Raw genomic sequence first — 19,983 nt, forward strand, 5'->3', positions numbered from 1 at the left:
TGCACGTGAAGACATTATATATTATATATTAATTTATATATATTAATTTATATAATATATATATTATATTAATTTATTAGACACACACACACACAGAGAGAGAGAAGCAGAGACACAGGCAGAGGGAGAAGCAGGCTCCCTGCAGGAAGCCCAATGAGGGACTCCATCCTGGGACTCCAGGATCAGGCCCTGAGCCAAAGGCAGACGTTCAACCGCCGAACCACCCACGCGTCCCGAAGTCACTGCGTCTTCAAGATGTTAAGTAAATTCTCCAAAGTTACACAGCTGTTATGTAAGCCAGACAGATCCAACTCTAAAGCACATGCTCTTAACTGCTCTGAATTGTGATTTTTACCAACTTGCTTATTTACTGCTTTTGTTTCTCCCTTCAGCCTAGGTAGATTTATGTTTATTTTGAAAAGACTTCCACTTGTGAGGTACACCAAATTAACTCAAAATAATTTGCTTTATAGGTACATGTTTGAGGGACATACTATTTTCAAAAGATGCATACATCCTTCTTGGCAAAAATAAATGTTCTGAGTTTTGTTTGTGTTAGAATATATCTTTATTCTGTACATCTATTTCTATGATAGAATATTTAGACTATAAATGAAATAAAATCCAGAAAACCATTAGTGTTAATAGATTTTATTCATTATCCCTATATAAGGTGGAAAAAAGTAGAAAAGTTTAGTTTTATATTATAGATGAATGAATAGTAAAGTTATATATCACCAGAAAAAAATACTATGTTTCATCTCTAATATAGTTTTACAATATTGGTTTATTTTCAATGAGGAGATTTTTCAGCCCTCACTCTGTCAACTATGTAAAGCAAGAGAACATAAAGTATTCACTCAATAATGTATATTCGTAATTTTAAGCTTAACAAAACAAATTCCTCCCAGGTCACTTTACTTGGAAAATATCAATTTTAGTACATTTTTAAAGACTAAGAGGTAAGTAAACTCCAAGTCATTCAGAGAACTGTGTACTACCCACAGAATGCTACTGTGAGCAGACGCTCCTTTTCTTGTACATAGAAACATTACAGGGTCACCTGTTGCAACCTCTACTTACCTCAGGCAGCAGCAGTCAGATTATTTGTGACTGAGGCTGGTTTCACCACTAGGATCCATGGCATTGCATTTTCAGTAAGGTGAATAGTGATTAAGCTGTGTGAATTCCCATTAGGGGTGCATATCAGGATTGAGAGGTACAGGGCCTGCAAGTCATTTGAAATTCATTATTAAGGGAAGCGCAGTAAGTAAACCCTTGACCACATTGGGCTGTATTAGATATATTTTTGGGTGAACAAAGCCACAGGGATATTGCATTAGCTGTAATGATAAGTCTTGGCTAAGTAACCTCAATCCACATTTCCCAAATGGTTAATTGCTCTTCTACAGTCATTTCATAAATGCCCATTGACTTATTTCCCACTCAAAAGGAGTACACCGAGTCTCCCCTTTTTGTTTTGCATGCATACTCATAAATTTGAGATTTTGCTGACAAGCCATTGCCTCAAATTTGAAAGGGAGGCACTATGATTTATAGAAAATACGATATTTCATCAAAGATATGAGACATATTCCTGGAAGGATTTCTGAAACCCCATGCCAGGCTGACCACAAGTCACTGCCCAGAATTCTTGGTGGCAATGCGAAAGCCAAGGTAAAATATTATCTTCAGAAAAGTAAGGATCCACTGAACTTCCTTTTTTAAAGATTGAGTTATTTATTTGAGAGAGAGCAAGGGGAGGGGCAAAGGAAAAGGAAAGAGAGAGTTCTTCAAGCAGACTGTCCACTGAACATGGAGGCCAAAGCCGGGTTCGATCTCAGGACCCTAAGATCGTGACCTAAGCTGAAATCAAGAGTCAGATGCTTAACCAAATGAGCCACCAAGAGGACCCTCCACTGAACTTTTAATACTCGTACTAATAAAATCTGTTTGCACAGTTATAATTCAAATGTTCAGATTTCCTCACTGTTTAAGCCACCTATAGCTTCAAAGAGCCAGTGGGGATGAGTATTAACCCTTTCAGTTCTCATATGACTCTGTTCTTTGGTAGACCTTGTAACTGAGGAACTCACTCTCAGGAGACCTTACACAATCAAAAGGCTAGTCTTTTATAATCAAAATATGTTTCGTTTTAAATCTCTCATGTTAAAACCAAAGCTCTTTAATTCTTCTGAAGTGCTTTCCAAGTCATGAGGCACAGGTCTCTCTTGATGGCGTGTTCTTCAGTCTGCTGTGTTAACAGCAGTGCTCGCCCAGCCATCACCCACGAAACTGAAAAATGAGGTGAGGTGTGATTTCTCCACTGTCCCATCCTTTCTAGACCTCTTACTATTCTCCAGCCTAGAATATTTGCTGTTTAAGCCAAGAATTAGATAAGGGGTGCCTGGGTGGCCTGCAGTTGGTTAAGTCTCTGACTCTTGATTTTGGTTCAGGTCATGATCTTAGGGTTGTGAAATCGAGCCCGTCCTTGGGTCTGTGCTCAGCATGGAGCCTGCTTGAAATTCTCTCTTTCCCTCTCCACCTGCCCTCCCTCAACTTGCCCTCTAAATAAAAAGGTGAAAAAGTAATTGTTTTGAGCCAATATTTTATCTTCCATTGCTTCTGTAAATAACATAATCCATGAAAAATCCTGTTTAGGAAATACAAAAGAATCATTTAGAAACCTGTGGTCAGAGAGGAGAAATCACAACTATTGTATCTGTGGGCTGGGCTGCATACATCGAGGGCAAAACAGCTCTTCACCACTACCATTATTTTGGTGGGAAAAACTACAAAAATGCTGCTTGACTTGATTTTTTTTTCTCCCTAAAGCCTTCAGTTTATCCTCACTCATCTCTCCAGCAAATGAACATTCTCTTTAGTTGGTTTTGTTTCTCTTTTATGTTTGCCTCATAGCAATCCTTGAGCATTGTCGTAGGTCTCCTTACCATAACTTATTTCTCAACCTGTGTTTGGGAGTTTCTGAAAATATTTAGTGGGTCTAAGGGTGTTCTATGAGAAGTTTTGCATTTTACTTTTTACTTAAATTTTAGGGGTGCCTGGGTAGCTCAGCAGTTGAGCATCTGCCTTGGGCTCAGATCGTGATCCCAGGATCTGGGATCAAGTCCCACATTGGGCTCCCTGTGGAGAGCCTGCTTCTCCCTCTGCCCGTGTCTCTGCCTGTCTCTCTCTCTCTCTCTCTCTGTGTCTCTCATGAATAAATAAATAAAATCTTTAAAAAATTTTTAATTAGAATTTAAAAATATATATTATAAGCACATCTTGAATCATCACAGTCCTTTTATAACCTAATTGTGCCCAAAAATTATATTTGCATTTATTTATACAAATGTGGTTGTTCCATGTTAAGACTAGCTGATATCACAATGTTCCATGTTAATTAAGACTGATATCACAATGTTCTATACAAATGAAATTTTCAAAGGAGTTCAAATGGAGATAAGCAGAGAGAGAATTTGTCCTCATGCATTCTTGTTAGGCAGATTAAAAACTGAAAACCTGCATTGTGATGATCAGGACCATATTCATGTTGTGGGGGAATATATTTGACAGATTCCCTATTTATAGGTAGAACGAAGGCTAAGGCAGTTTATTTACAATACATATTAAACAACAAAAACTTATTTTGCTCTTGATTTCAAAGGCAATTGTTTTCTATATTATATTTGGCACTCTTGATTACCTACCTACCACATACCTACCACTACTTCCCTTCTTCTTTCACAGAACTTGATTATGTCAACCACTTGTCCCCCTGCATAGCTGTGCCCCAATTCCAATTCCTTGTCACTTATCTACATACCACCCAGCATATACATTCAAAAACTACAAATACCAAAGTATCACATCTGGAAGTTAATCTGGTGCTATGTCCTGTTATTTTAAAATAACAGTAATTGATTTGGAAAATAAATACTTGAAGTCAAGCATATCAATTTTTATAATGTACTACTCAGGCAAATAGTTAATCTCTGCACTAATAATATTAAAGCAGACTTGGATAACTGTTCTACTATGAAAGCCAACTGTGATTTTAGGTTTAGCAAAATAATATCATCTTTTATATTAAATTGATGTTATTATTATGAATTTCTTTAGCAACATTGTTTTGTTTGTAGTTATTCATTAGTTCTGGTTTTGAAATTATACAAACCCCATAGACAAAATTCATTTAAGCCTATTTAACAGATTGTCAAGCTGAACTGACAATATACTCTAGATCATGTGGATTTCTCTCAGGAAAAATATACTATGATTGTTAATGGCATAGAATATGGAGGGGGGCACCTTTATTTGAATCCTAACTTCACCACACAGGAGCTGTGTGACACTGGAAAAGGGTATGAACCTCTCTAAGAAAAGAGACTGGTCCCAGCACTCCCTTAGTTTGTTATTAGAATTGCTTGAGTTCCTACGTGGGAAGGACTTGAAACAGTACTTGGCACATAGTGTGTACAAGTGTTGGTTTCACTGTTATCACTATTATTATTTCTGTCATTTTCTTATAAACAACGATTGGGGTGGATATTTACTGAAGGTGATGATCTTGGGCCAATAACTATAAAGCATCCAATTAAAAAAATGAATGTTTATAATTTTATACCTAAAGAAGCTACTTTAAGACTAGTCATTCTGCTATGATTTTTAGGTACTAATTGTCCTGGTCTGTTCAGACTGCTGGAGCAGAATGCCACAGACTGGGTGGCTTACAAATTATAAACAACAGACATTAATTCCTCACAGTTCTGGAGTCTAGAAGTCCAAGAACAAGATACCAGCATGGTCAGGTGAAGACCTTTTTTTGGGTTGCAGACTTCCCCCTCATGACCTAAGAACCTTCCAAAAGCCTCACTTCCTAATATCATCACATTAGGGATTAGAGTTTCAACATATGGATTGTGGGTGGAGGGGAGAACACAAACATTTAAACTTAGCACTAGCCAAGTTTCTAGTCTGTGTATAAAGCTACGTGCATAGCCCACATTAACTTACCTTCTCATAATTTTTTTTGTTGTTGTTAATTTCTGGTGCTTTGCCTTTGGCTTTTACCAAGGGTTGATATTTCAATGACCATATTTCTTTTCAATAAATGCTGGGTTATTTGTGAGCTGTTATTCCCTCCTACACACCAGGAATTATCCTTGAAGGCACGATTCAAACTCATTTTTCAGAAATATTAGAAATTTGTAATTGAATTTATGAATAATTACTGCAGCTTAGCCGTAAGGACCTTATACCTTAGTTTGGTCACCTGAGGATAATATCTCTTAGAACTTGGCTCTTCCCAGTGATTTTATACAGCCAACTCAAGCTTTAATTTTCTGCATGTTCCCTGGAAATGGGAAGTGATCTACTATGTGGAAATGAAGGTCACCTTTTTTTGTTTGTTTAGTTTATACCCTTTCCTCTATAAATGTTCACTTTAAAACTGAGGCCTGCCCATGGGGAAGACTTTCATTATCCTCTTTGTCCAGTTCTTGCCCTTGTTACACTAATTTTTCAAAATGCCAGCCAGATGGATAATTATTAAAAGACATGATGAAAACTTCTGTCTAAGCCTCAAGATCCCTATTTTTCTAAGTATCTTGAAGACCAAAACGAAAAACCTGGGGAGCTCAGTGGGTTAAGCACCTGACTCTCAGTTTTGATTTTGGCTCAGGTCATAATCTCAGGATTGTGAGATCAAGCCCCATGTTGGGCTCTTCACTGGGTGTGGAGCCTGCTTAAGATTCTTTCTCTCCTTCTCTCTCTGACCCTCTCCTGCTCATTGTCTCAAAACAAAAACAAAAACAAAAACCAAGAAGACCTTATAGTCAAAGAGCTGATATCTTGAAAATACAGTACACATCAATTTTATTCAAATTAGGATCTTACAGTTTTAATTGTGACTAGTAAATCTACAATTGTGATAGACCAAATTTATTTATAGTAGGACTCTTACTTGACTTGGAGCAAATATTAAAGAAATCTTATGGGTTCCTCCAAAATTCACTGGGGAAAAGGTTAGTCTTTGCTCCCCATATTCTTTGAGGTCAGAGAACATAGTTTGAAGTGTGACTTCAAAAAAATTGCCTTGCCTACTTTGCTAACTATGCAAACTTTTCAAAAAATAGCAGCTGTCGTTAAAAATGACACACACACACAAAAACTCCTACTCTATGCCAGGTGTTTTTCACTGGCACACTGAGGTGTTTATCTCACTCTCTTAGCTCAGGCTGCCATAACAAAGTACCATAGACTGATTAGTTGGAACAACCGAAATGTATTTTCTCATGCTCTGGAGACTGGAGATTGGATTGCCATCATTGCTGGGTTTGGGGGAGAGTTCTCTTCTTGGCTTGTAGACGGCTGCCATGTTGTTGGCTCATATAACCCCTTCTTTGTATGTACACGGTGAGAAAGAGAAAGTTCTCTAATGTCTCTCCTGTAGGGGCACTATTCCATCATTAGAGCCTCACCCTCATGACCTCATCTAACCCTAATTATCTCCCAAAGTCTCCATTTCCAAATACCACCACATCAGGGGCTAGGGTTTCAAATATGAATTTTGTATGGATACAAATATTCAGTCTATAACGCTTAGTCTTCATGAGACCCTTCAAAGTTAAAATGTTACTGAAGAAAATGGGCACGAAGTTGGGATTTTATATATTTGTATCATTTGTTTGCTTAGCCATAACCTAGATTTTATCAGGATCTGATGTGAACAGGCCCTAGAATGCAAATTTACTCCGAGCATACTCTCAAGCTTGATAAATTTGTTAAACTAGAGTGTTAATTTAATATTTTAACATGAAAACATCACTGACAAGCAGATAACGGTTGACTTGACAGATTAGTAAAAATTGTCCTGGTATGAGAAGTGAAATAGGTCGAAAGTACCAATGAATGAATTCCCTATATTTTTCACATAGTGAAGCATCATTAATTATCTGTCAGGTTTTCTGCTAGAATTATGGAAGAAATGAGAAAATTATGCTTGAAGGGTGGACTTGTATACATGGATGAGCAATAACCTACAGAAAATTCACTAACTGAAGCTTGATGAAGTTCCTGGAGTTTTCCCAGTTCACAACTGGAGTTCATCTGATGGGACACTGTCAATGTTGTGATCAGTTTCCGTGTGATCACATTGCATGTTCATGGAAAATGCATTTTCAATCAGGATACCTGGATTGATTGATTGATTGATTGATTGATGGGATCACATCCTGAGTCAAGACAAACCCTCAAATGCTGAGCCACCCAGGTGTTCCAGGATACCTGGATTTAAATCCTGGTGCGACCATACCCAACCCTGAAGCAAGTTATTTGGTTACATGGAGCCATCATTTTCTTGTAATAGAATATTTCTCAGGGTTGTCATGATAATTCAACAAAATCAAAATTAAAAAAAAAAAAGAGCTAAAATGTGTTTAATGCTTCCTGTTCTAGACCAAGTGCTTACCATCTAACACACACAAGGTCCTCAGTTGTTTCCTTGGTGCACAAATACTCCCTTCACTGCACTTGCTGTGCCTTCCTGTAGGTGGAGTATATTTCCCTCTTCTGCCAATTTTGCTTGGCTAACAGGATGTGAGAGGGTGTGATTTATATAACGTCCAAGCAAACCCTTGAAATGAACTTTTGCACTTTAGTTCTGTCTCCTCCAATTTCTGCCCTTTGCCATGAGAAAAGTGGGTCTCAGCAGCCACCCTTTAGCCTGAGACTTGAAATAAGAAGACACGTGAGGTCTAGCATTGCCTGGATGAGCCATAGCCAGCTCAAGCTCTCATATAATATGTTCAAATAATAAACATTTACTGCTATAAGACCATGATGGTTTGAGGTTGTTTTCTGCTACAGTGATACCTAGAAACCAATTGTTGCCATGGCAATTCCTAAAATATGTGCTCTTGGCTTTAAGGCCAGGTAGTGGACGGCAAGGAAATACTTCCAAATATCAGTTTGTTTATTGTTATTCCATGGGATGCCACACTATTTACACAGCATTCTTTTTAATTATACTTTAATTTCTGAAAGGTGAGTTGTTGCTATTCAAATGGTAAATTATTTTTAATTTTATTTTATAACTGGTTATTGGTAGTATAATGAAATACTATTTTTATAAATGTATAGTACTTGTATCATTTTGTATTATTTGCTAATTATCTTTCATTAATGTAAATGTTTTTATATTACAAGTAGACAATACTTTACCTCTTCACCTCTAATCCTTATGAGTCATTTAATTTTCTGGCCAGCTCTGTTAAACAGTAGTGGTGAGAAATGGGCATCATTATCTTACTTCAGACCTTAAAGTAAATGTATTTAAATGTATACATTTGTTAAAACGTATTTATAGATTTCTTTTAGATAACTTTTATGAGCAGAAGAACATCCTTATGTAGTTTTCTAATTTTTAAGCATTTTTATCAGTCTTGTTTTGGTCAATAAAATGAAATTATTATTGTAATAAAAGTATTTTTAAAGGAAATTAGACTGATATGAATATAAATAATGCTGGGTGAGAGAAGAACTGCAGTGGGAGTCAATGAGTCACTGACGATTTCAATCTGAAGCGCTGAAACAAAGGAGTCTCCCAGTCTCTCAAGCTCACCAGAAAATTCTAGCGATTGCTAAGTCTAGAGGTTTGGGTCTTGGTCTGTAGTAGCCAAGTAGGAACTCGTGAAGAAATCTGTGAAGTTATGGTATTTGGTTGTCACAACCTCTCTGGAATGAAAACCTCTTCTCCAGTTCACTTTCCAAGTGTTGTGCAAGATCTTCTTGGCAAAAACTGGCCTCGAACTACATGCGGAGGGGGATTCTGGAAAATGAAGTGCCTGGTATCTGCAACACAGAATCGACCTTAGAAGACAGTATAGTTAAGGCAAAGTTGACAGCAGAAAAACTAACAGAATGGCAAACAGATATAGATTGAGGTGGATAGATAGATGATTGATAGATAAATAGTACATATTGAGATGACCGTGTAGAGTGTTTTCACTCATTCTGTGTGGCGAACCACCTTGGTATATCTTTCTGATGTGGAACTTCTCTAGAATGATCTCTGTTTGGTCATGATGCATTATTTTAAAATACCCTCATGATCCAATTGGCTGACAAAATTCTAACCCAAACTATTAAGTATGTGTGCCACACATACAGACTCTGTAAGACATCTCAGAGGATCTATTCCACTAAGAAGGGGATGAATTTAGGAGAAAGTTATGGGATATGGGAAGTGAGGACAAGTAGAAGACCTAATAATTATCACTGTGGGAGTGAACAATGATGAAATAATTAGCAAGGACACTAAACTGTTTAGCCATGGAAATTTTCATTCAAAATTCAAGACAACTTTCAATATTAATATTTGCTTATTTAATAAAATGCTATTTATTACTTATCAAGCACTAGCTGACTTAGAAATGTTAATTTGTTTTATTTTTATGACAATGTTTTGAGGTAGGTAATACTTTTATCCCTATTTTACAGATGAGAAAAATGGAACATAGAGAATGAATTGATATTCCTGAAGTGACAAATCTATTAACTGCAGAGCTGAGGGTTATACCCAGGCAGTTAGTTCCATACAGTGCTTTTATTAACTACTGCTCTACTATTTCAGTGTCAAAGTTCGGTGGAGGAAGAATGGAGAAATACTATTTTTATAAATGTATAGTACTTGATGGAATATGGAGTAGAGGCATCATATTTTTGCTCTTTTGATCAGATGCTTATATTCACGACATGATTGAACTTGACCACCTCACGGCTGCTGAACTGACAAATATATTTCTGACCACCCACGTGCATTACTTTCCAATCATTATGATTCCAAATTTGCAGCTGGTTCCAATCAGTGGGCCCATCACGGGCTATGTGATCACCCTTGGTTTAGTGAACCCTAGTAAATGAGAGAGGCTCATGAATATGACCACATCTGATGGAAACCAACCTTTTTTGAACTGGAGGGCAGATCTCAAAGGATGGGACATTGTGATTTTGGTGCCAATCTCAGAACGTTTTACAGAAATGGCCAAACCCTGGTTGTTTTTGTAACCCCACCTGGATTCTAAAATCTTTGAAACTAGAACTGGTCCTGTTCGTCTCCCCTTCTTGCCGCAGGTCTTAGCGTAGCACCTGCCAAGGGGTAAAGGAACAAGAATGGTGACCAGTAGTATTGGATTTCAAAAGTTCAAAAAAATCTTCAAAAGAAGGATGATAAGAACTTTTTATTTTCCAGTTAAGTTATATAAAAGGGAATAACTCACCCTGGGAAGAGAGGTTTGTATTAAGTATCGCTCTGCAGCAGAATTTTCTGGTTCATGAAATATGCAGTTACCAGAGCTCAGGCCCACAAGTTTTGGTTCAGGATGTGTGGGTGAGACTCCATTTCCAAGGGATTCTGACATATGTGCTTCACAAACTTCACTTGGGAACTTCTGTCATCTAATAAATGTCACTGTGCTTTTAGTTATTACTGGATGGGGGGGGGGGTGTTCTCTTTTCCCCAGATCCCCTAGAGGCCTGCAAATCATTTCCTTCTGCCCCAGGATAAAGAGTCACTTACTTGTCAGAACGTCTTCCATAGAATATCTAGTGATGTACTGATATTTATTTAAATTCACCCACATATTTATTCTTTTGGTTGCTCTTTATTCTTTCTTGCAGTTATTTCTCCCCGGTATCTTGTGAATTTGTTTCTCCTCACTCTCTTTTTCCCTTGGTTATTGTCCAATTTTTGCCTTTTTCAATACCTTCTTTCTTTTCTTTTTATGAATGTTAGACATTGTGTTTGAAAAATTATAGACTTACTTTGAGACTCTATATGATATTATTGTTCCTCCAGAGAAGATTTGCTTTTTTGTCAGCCAGTGAAAGTGGAGACAGACGAATTTAATGTAATACGGGGTTGATCTGTTTTAAATATAAGCTTCAGTCTTTTTAAGTGTTTGTCAGTTCCATTCCACTCTTACTCTTGCAAATTAATTTTTTTTTTTTTTTGTGATGTCTCTGAAAGCCTGGAGTGGTTACTAGTGCTCTGCTTCCTCGACCCCAGTTAGGCAAGATTGCCAAAAGCTTTATTCAGCTTCTAATATCTTTTATAGAATAAAAAAATTCTGTGGGTTTCCCTTCTCTCTGGAACCTTGGCCCCTGATGTCTTAACTGCCTTCGTAGTTTCTGGCGTGGAAATGTGTGCTTTGTTTTATATTGCAAAGCTGATGGTGGGGGAATTTTTCTGTGCAATCCTTTGAGGTTTAAGATGAAAATAGCTTCCTATAAAGAAATTTATTTATTTTTTCTCCCAGTTGTCTGGAAGTGCCACTATCCTAGATTCATTTATTTAGAATTCTTGATTGAGGGGTTTTTTTTTCTGTCACACATGAGGCCTGAAAGCTCAACATGAGGAATGGCTTCAAATTTTCGTGTAATATTTTTTTCCCCTTGCCTAGCATGGTAATTGTTACTAGCTAGTTTTTCTTACTGTCTCTTTCTGCAAAGTGAGTTTATTTCTCATTAGTTGTGAATATTGAAATTCCCTTTTTAAGGATGGAATACCCATTAGTCTCTCTACCATATGCAGAGCCTACTCTCTATCTCTGATTGCTGTCAAAATGAAAATTTGTCATCTTGAGCTTCAGAAAATACCTTCGGGATGACACTTGGCTTATGCACTTGCTTCCTCATAGAAGTCTGCTTTCCCTCTGTAGTTTTGATTGGTTTTGGTGCCATGTTTGTGTGCTTGTTTGCTTCCGTATGTATCTTACTTTCTTGCTAGATACCAATACTTTTAAAATCATAATTCTGAAAATATTTGTTTGTAGAATTTCAAATTGCTTTTCCGTGGAAGGCAAGAAATAGAAGTATACTATTGTTCTTCAAGCAAAAGCTTGCTTTAGTATAAGGAGAAAATTCAAGGAAATGTTATCTTTCTAGAAATGGTATGATTGTGGAGCATCTTTTCGTGGAAGGATATATGCTTTCCACACAACATCCTGGGAGTGCTCTTTATCTCCTTCCCTGAGGCAATTTTAAGTCAACATTTTTCTTTTACTAATAATGTTTTTCTTATTTTTAATAGGACTTCTCTTAATTGACCTGTCATTCCATAACACACACATCCCAAACACGGCATAATTTATTAAAGGATTAGCGAGACAGGCACATTAATGACATTAGATGATTCTAGAGGCAGAGGCAAATTCTCAAGACAAGGGGGAATGAAGTGAGGAAGGAGGGACAAGTAGGTAGGAGTCCTAATTCTCAAGTCACCATTGGGAGAATTATGCAGTTAATGTGCCAGTCTTATAAATAAATTTTCTGAAAGCAAACTGTAGGGTTCAGGGAGTGTAGGGTGATCCTGGGACCATGTAGATGGAAACATTGTGAGGCCCTAAGAGGATAAATAGCTGAGATTTATTGATAACCCTCATACTTAATAAAGTCAATCAAAAAAAAAATAAAGTCAATCAATGTGAGAAGAACATCTCAGAACTAGTCTAGTCAGAAGCTGTTGCTGTGCTCAACTTTTCCACTTTGCTTCATGACATAAAAATAGAAAAACAAAAAGACCGAATGAACAGTGTGGAAAATGATTCTAGGTATTCATCAGAGAGAGAGAGACAGAGAGAGGGAGAGAGAGAGAGAGAGAGAGAGAGAGAGAGAGAGAGAGAAAGAGGTTGTTTGTTGCCCTAGTGCTGAACAAGATTTAGGGGTAATAACAATGGGTGGAATCTTAACTCAGGTACTGTGAGGTCTTCACTAAGTCAGGTCTGTACTTTAGGATCTGTTGCTTGTTTCACCACACACTTGGTATCCAATTTCAGATCACTTAGAAATCGGTTCAGCAGGGGCGCCAGGCAGCTCAGTTGGTTAAGTGTCTGATTTTGGCTCCGATCATGATCTCAGGGTCTTGGGATCTGGCTCCAGACTGCTTTTCCCTCTTGCTCTGCCCTTCACCCTCTTGCACTCTTCCTCTCTCTCTATTTCTCTGTCTCCCAAATAAATAACTAAAATCTTTTTTTTTTTTTTTTTTTTTTAGGTAAAAGGTTCAGCAGGATATATGGAATAAAATGCTAACAGTGGCTGAACAAAATACAGTTTTTTGTTTTTTATCTCAGACAACTGGACTTTTGAAAGTTGGTAATTGGGGCGAGAATGCTAGCATCACATCCCCACTAGTGTCCCAGACTTACTCTTGTTCTCATGGTTGCAAGGTATCTCTTTTTCCAATTCCTCTGACATCACGACTGTTTTTCAGAAGGAAGGAAGAAAGGCAAGAGTTGGCTAAGCCTGTGCCCATTTTACAAAGTATTTCTAGAAGCCCACGCAATGGTTTCCACATATTGTTAGCCAGGACTGTGCCAATAGCTACTTCTATCTACAAAGGAAAATGAGAAATGTGGGGTTTTAAGTGTTCAGATTACCTTCTGAAGGAAAACGCTATTTGTTGATAGGGAATAAAGGGAGATCAGATACTAAGTAATCAATCAAACACGGTGGTCTGTGTGGTATACACTTCACTACCTAGTAGGGGCAATATAGTATCCTATATGAGAATTACTTGACCAAATATTTATCATTCTCCTACAAGGCATATTGTCAGAATAACGTTTCTCTACCTCCTTGAAAATTTGCATGGCCGTGTTTTTTGTTTTAGCCAACAGCACTGACAAAAGTGATATATGTCATTTCTTGGGTAAACTAAGAACAGATGTGCATTTGCTACCCTGGTAAAAAACTAGGAATGTTCCAGACAATAGCTGCTACACCAGCCTGGGGCTGTGATAGGCATGGAGCACGTAGCTTGTGTATGGCATCCAGGCACAGAGATTCAGGGGTACTCTTTACTACCCCATTACCTAGACTACCATGACTGTTGTCTTCTAGCACTAGATTCTAGAGGGCATCTGGTCATTTTTATTTCTTTATCATTTATCATTTTCTTTATCATTTATCATTTTTTATGTCTCTTTTACTTTTCCCTTCCCCCTGCCTCCTGCACCTCCACCACCTTCCCCTACCACCCCCACCACCCCAAGCATCTCTTTCCAAGTGAGTAGCACTTCAAAATACTATCTAGTTCCATTGCTGACACTGAAGCTAAAAGAGCTACTTCCTCTGAGCTATGAACTAAGATAGCATAATTTACAGTAGTTCTGTGTTCCTTTCCTTGGGCCATGTTAAAGCAGTAAGCCTTGCCCAGCCAAGTGCTCTGTCCAGCATCTCATTGTCTTTTCCTTTTTTTTTTTTTTTTTCAGTTTCCTTTTCAATTTGTGGACAAGAATGAAGATTGATACAAAAAGAAGTCTCTACTAGGCAATTTTGTTACACGATTAAAACTGACAGAGACTCAGCACGTAAATGATGGTTTTAATTTAAATTTCTGTGCTACCAGCCAAGAATGCAAAGGATAAATAGGAAAGTGGATGCCAGATCAAGAGATAAAAGTCCTGAAATGCTGTTGAAATGACATAAAAGTGCATATTTCTCGAAGCTTCACACGTTCTACTTAGAAGTAGGCTTAATTGGCTATATATCGCTATATTTAGATGTCAGGATTATGGTATGTTTTTAAAGTAGAGACATGTAATAGCTTTCATTGGTAAGAAAGTTTTTATGATGATTACATCTTACAGAGATGATAGAAATCATCTAAATGTGTCTTGCTTTAGAAGAAAGATATTGTGTAGTAATTAAGTCACAATGACCAGATTTGTAAGGAGTATATTAAGTGCACATTAATGGTGGAGGATCAACAAGACTTAGAAATTAGAACTGACTTTTGAAAGTTTAATTATGTTAACTCAAGGAGTGTTGTGGAATGAAGATTAGGAGTTAAAGACCCTATTCATACGGCTCTCTAAAGGTTTAGGAGTCTTTTTAGTGAGTCATAATCTTCTCTCTGTCTTAGACATTTCTCCATGGCTATGCAGGGAGGTACATTCATTTACTCAAGAGAAAATAATACCTCTAAAATCAGGGTTAATTACCCCTAGCAAAAATATGTGTAATGTATTAGAAAATCAGAAATTATACCATTTGTAGTAGGCACTTGTTATTTTTATTTATTCTCTTATGCAAATGTCCATCTTTACTCCGTGGAGCTGCTCTCCGCCCTCCCATGTAGTTCTGGTGTGGTAGTTAGTCCCTGTGCTCAAGAGGGCAATTCACTACAAATTAAGTCCTGTTGGGTTGGATCTGCCATTTTAAAAGTACTTTTTCATCTATTTACATGAGGCATATTGGTCTTTAATATTTTTTTCAGTTTTTAAATAAGATCTATCAGATTTTGGTATTTACTTATATTGGCCTCACAAAAGGAGCTGAACATTTATTCCTCTAAGTCATCTGTGCAAGATTAGTGCTATTTCCTTTTTGGATGTTTTTTTATATAATTCACCACTGAAACCATCTGGGCCTTGAGTTTTCTTTTTTGAGGCTTTTGATAAGAAATTTAATTTCTATAATAGATACAAATCTGTTTCTTCCTGTGTTGGTTTGGTGAGTCGTATTTTTCAAAAATTGGTCCATTTTTTTCAAAGTTGTCAAATTTGCGTAAAATTGTTCATAGAATTATTTTATTAGCCTTTTATTGTCTTTGCTGGTAAACGTACCATGGCAAGACTTTTTCCAAACACTCTTTATTTTTTAGATTTTTGACCTTTTAAATATTGACATCCTCCAGTCTATATTTATTCCTTTTCTTATTTTATGAGTTTTCTGAAAGAGTCTTGTCTATGTCCATAACTTCAATAGCCCTTTATATTAATGTTATCTAGGCCTGACTGCACACTTGGCTGCTTTAAAAAGAGAAACAAAACAAACAAACAAAAAGACCAAAAAACAAAAACAAAAAACTACATTCTATGCTTCTCTCCAAACCAATTAAATCAGAATTTCTGGAGGTAAGACCCAGGTGTTGGTGTACCCAGCATCTCTCTAAGGCTCTAACAATGCAGCTGTGGTTGAGAATCACTACTTTAAATGCATAAAATCCTTCAGTCAAATTTCTGCTCAATATGTTTCTAGGCACCTAAAGTAATTTTTTTTCAACTGCCTATTGTGATGTTTGAAAACCATGAGCTCCTTGCCTTCATCTCTGAAGCTTGCTCTTCCTTCTGTGTTTTCTTTTTCTCTATAAACCAACTCAATTGAGGCAAATTTATATTAAAAACACATCATTTTTAGTTTAGAGACCAAAGAGTTTTGAAAAATACATTTGGCTATATAGCCACTACCCAAATCAAGTTATGAATTTCTGTCATCCCCCCAAAAATCCAAGTTTCTTTGCATTTATCTGTCCCATCCCCAAGTGTAGCAACCACTGATTTGATTTCTGCCCATCTATAAATGAGTTTTGTCGATTTTACAATTTCATATAACTGACATCATACAGTATGTATAGTTTTGTTTCTGGCTTCTTTCCTTTCAGTATCATATTTTTAAGATACTATCCATTGTATTATGTGTACCAACAGTCTGATCCTTTTGATACATAGGATCCATTGTATAAGGATAATCTATTTTGTTTCTCTATTTACTGGACAAAAAAAAAGCATTTTAGTTGTTTAGAGTTGTAGGCTACTATAACTTGAACTATTTATCTTGCAGCAATAATGAAATTCTTTTGAACTGTGATCTTGGATTTCTGGAAATCAGACTGTCATAGGTCTAAACAAATTACAAATCCTCGTTTCTTTTTATAAGAATAATGAAAACAAAGGCAAAGGATTGGAAAACAAGTCAACTGGTGATTGGTTGGGCCTTGGAAAGAGTCACAGAACTAGGATGGTCAAGTCAACCTTCTTTCAAGTTCCTGTTGTGTCTGCTATCCTACTGTAATAACTAGAATGCTCCCAGGCACAGAGAGCATTTTGATCCGCCTTATGAGCCAAGTCTGAGGTTGTGAGGGAGACTTGATGGTTCATCTAGCTCTTAAGCCACCAGCTGAGTGTCCAACCTGTCAAGAGTAGAGACCGTTGTTGAACCTTCTCCTTATTTCCATTCCTCAGATAATCAACCAACCATTTTGCAGCAGATTGATGACAAACAGACACCAGTGACAGTTTGTTCTCAAATAGACTCTTATTCTGGATACAAATTTGGATTCCCTATTCCATTGCTTCTATCGGTATCACTGTCTGTGGAGTTACTTAATATCTTATTTGCCATTGTGGTATCCTACACAACTTTCTCAGCAAAGAACATATCTTTTACAGTAAAAGATGTAAGGAAAAGGCTAACACTCATGAGCTTCACAGGTGTCATCACATGTCCCATCCGTTAGCTTGATGAAATGGTGGAATAGCCTGGTAATGGCTCAGTTGTGTTCCTACCTGGATGACAGGTGATGCAAGGATGCTGAGCTGCCTTATAAAATTTTGATGTATATTTTGAGACAATGGCAGTGCATACGAGTTTACGAAACAAGGAGTGGAAAGAGAGTGTTTTTTATTATCCTACACAGTATTTTTAATTGAGAGTGATTTTGCTTCTTCCCCACTGCCCCCAAAGATGTTGGGTAATGTCTGCAGACATATTTTATTTTCATGACTCCAAGGGTGCTACTGGCATATAGAGGTAGAGGCCAGGGGTGCTGCTAACTATTCTACAATGCGCAGTGCAGCTCTTATAACAGAGAAGAATCCAATCCAAAATGTCAACAGTGTTCATACTGACAAACCCTGCCCTCCACCTAATGACATAGTCACAGAATGTGTGATTCCCATTAATGGAACTCTGGGCTCCTCCAAGTGCTCTTAGTTCCAACGGACGGAATTAATATCATCTATGGCCTCATAGCCAATTATAGATATGAGGACTATTATAGCTACACACATTTTTTTCCCTTTCTTTGTCATATATAGTCCTTAAGTTTGCATTTTCCCTCTTAATTGAGTATCTTACATAAGGAGTGTTGATGGTAGTTAATTTAATAATTTTGTCTCTAGGCTATAAAATATTCAAGATTGTAACCAGCTAAAAGAGTAAATACATAATGCAGATATGAGCACTATGTCTTTTGGGACTTCATGTTTTCATTTTGAGGGAAAAAGTGAAGTTCATCACGGTTTATGGAAGAACTGTATCATTTTATTTTTTATTTTTTATTTTTTTTGAACTGTATCATTTTAAATGGAAGCATTATATTATTCTTTTTGTTGTTTATAAGTATAATATGGGCATAAAAATGGGAATGGATATTAAATGAAAGTCAAATGGGGTAGACTATGAAATTTTCCTGTTGGCAACATAATACAATTCCCCCTCCCTTCCATGTTTTCATCTTATATAACCAAAGTCACACTTATCTTTACAGAATTATTTTAGTTAACTTTCCCACCTCCATCCTTTTTACTCAAAACTCCTACTTCTTTCATGTCTTCATATGTTTTTGCGTGGCATTCTCTAGGATCCTCCACCTCCATATTTCAAAGTTATCAATGTATATTTTAAAACAGCCCCAAAGCCAACACACCAGTGATGTATTCTCTGAATTCTCTAATCATAAGTAATAATTTATTCTTCTATGCTCCTATGCAAATATATGCAAATATTTAATAAATATCTCTAGAAACTGAATATGTTGTAGTGTTTTGGGCTTATATTTATCTTTTATCTCTTTACATTCAGACTATGAGATTATTCCCAATGTTTAAGCAGTATCTTAAGCATGGTAAGGATACACTAAGTGAATTTAAGTATAATATGGAACCATAAATATGTGATGGATTTATATTTGAAGAATTTAAAAGTGTTTTTATTAAAACATCTCTTATGAGATATGGACGAAATAAAATATTTATTTAATATACAACTATGGAGCCTTGACACCATGGAGCAGACAACACAGAAAGTGCTTGAAATAAAAGAAAAATAAGATAAAGTCCCTGGCTTTAAACAGTTCACAGTCTAGTTAGGGGACTGACAAGTAATTACACTATAGTTCAATTATGTATGTCTTATTAAGATTTATTTAAAAAAAAAACCATAAGAATGCTCCTTTTAATGCCTGGGAAAGGTAGATAAGATACCTCTTGCCAGCAAGGCAGTTGGACATTTCATCTGGTCTTGCCAGATGCATAAGTATTCAACATCAAAAAAACAAGAAGAAGGGGACTGGCTTCATGAACAACTTATGTAAAAGGGTTTTTTTTTTTTTAAGAGAATCATACAAAAATACAATGTGTTTAGAGATGAGTTCTGTGTGGCTAGACAGAAAGCAACAAGGCAATACTAAAAGGCAAGTTGGGATCAGATAAGGAAGAGTCTATACATCATGCTAAGTTCTTCAGGCTTTCCCTTGTAGGTAATGAGAAGCCACTGAAGGTCTTTAATGAGAAAATTACAGTCATGATTTTTCAAAGCATGGACTACAATGTGAAAGGACTGGATAAAAAGTGGTGGACTATGATAATGGCCCAGATGTGATAACTAAGATGGGGAGGAGGAAATAAATCAGAGCAGTATTTAGGTGATATAATTCCACATCCCCACTCAGATATGCAAAGAGAGAATAATTAATGGCAAAGAACTTAACCTGAATGAAATATTTGCATCATCTTTTACATTAGAGTTTTATTTTCTGAACCTATTCATCTGGGACTTGAGCACTGTAGGGGACGTTGATCAGAGTGTGTTGGTGTATATCATTTGCCAGCTATTAATTTTGAAATACATTATCCATTGTCTTAAAAACATTAATGTGTAGATTCACGCTTTTGTGCTAGTACAGATCCCAGTGGGTAGGAAAAAAATTTAAAATCTAATACCTGTACATGAAAAATGACATATATTTCTGTAGAGGAGGTAAATTATTTGAATTTCAGTGCATATTTTCTGTTTGGCTTTATCACCTCTGGGAATTTTTTATTTATTATGAAAAATGAATAGAATTATGAGCACAGCTAAGAAGAATTCTTTTAAGATCCACTGGCATTTAAATTTTCAGTAGACATGGTATAACTTCCT

General features: G+C 36.6%; 1 long non-coding RNA gene across 2 annotated transcripts; it reads left to right on the forward strand.

The window, feature by feature from the left end:
- Positions 1 to 212: 212 nt before the first annotated feature.
- On the forward strand, positions 213 to 18,579 carry LOC140603124 (uncharacterized). 2 transcript variants are annotated; one of them, XR_012006169.1, is made up of 3 exons: positions 213 to 292; positions 14,271 to 14,527; positions 16,624 to 18,579. It is a non-coding gene; the product is annotated as an uncharacterized lncRNA (long non-coding RNA). The 2 variants fall into 2 exon arrangements; XR_012006168.1 differs by lacking the exon at positions 213 to 292 and adding an exon at positions 13,050 to 13,152.
- The last annotated feature ends 1,404 nt before the right edge of the window (positions 18,580 to 19,983 follow it).

This window comes from Canis lupus, chromosome 13 (assembly GCF_048164855.1).
Source record: "Canis lupus baileyi chromosome 13, mCanLup2.hap1, whole genome shotgun sequence".
In the NCBI taxonomy this organism is placed as follows: Eukaryota; Metazoa; Chordata; class Mammalia; order Carnivora; family Canidae; genus Canis; species Canis lupus.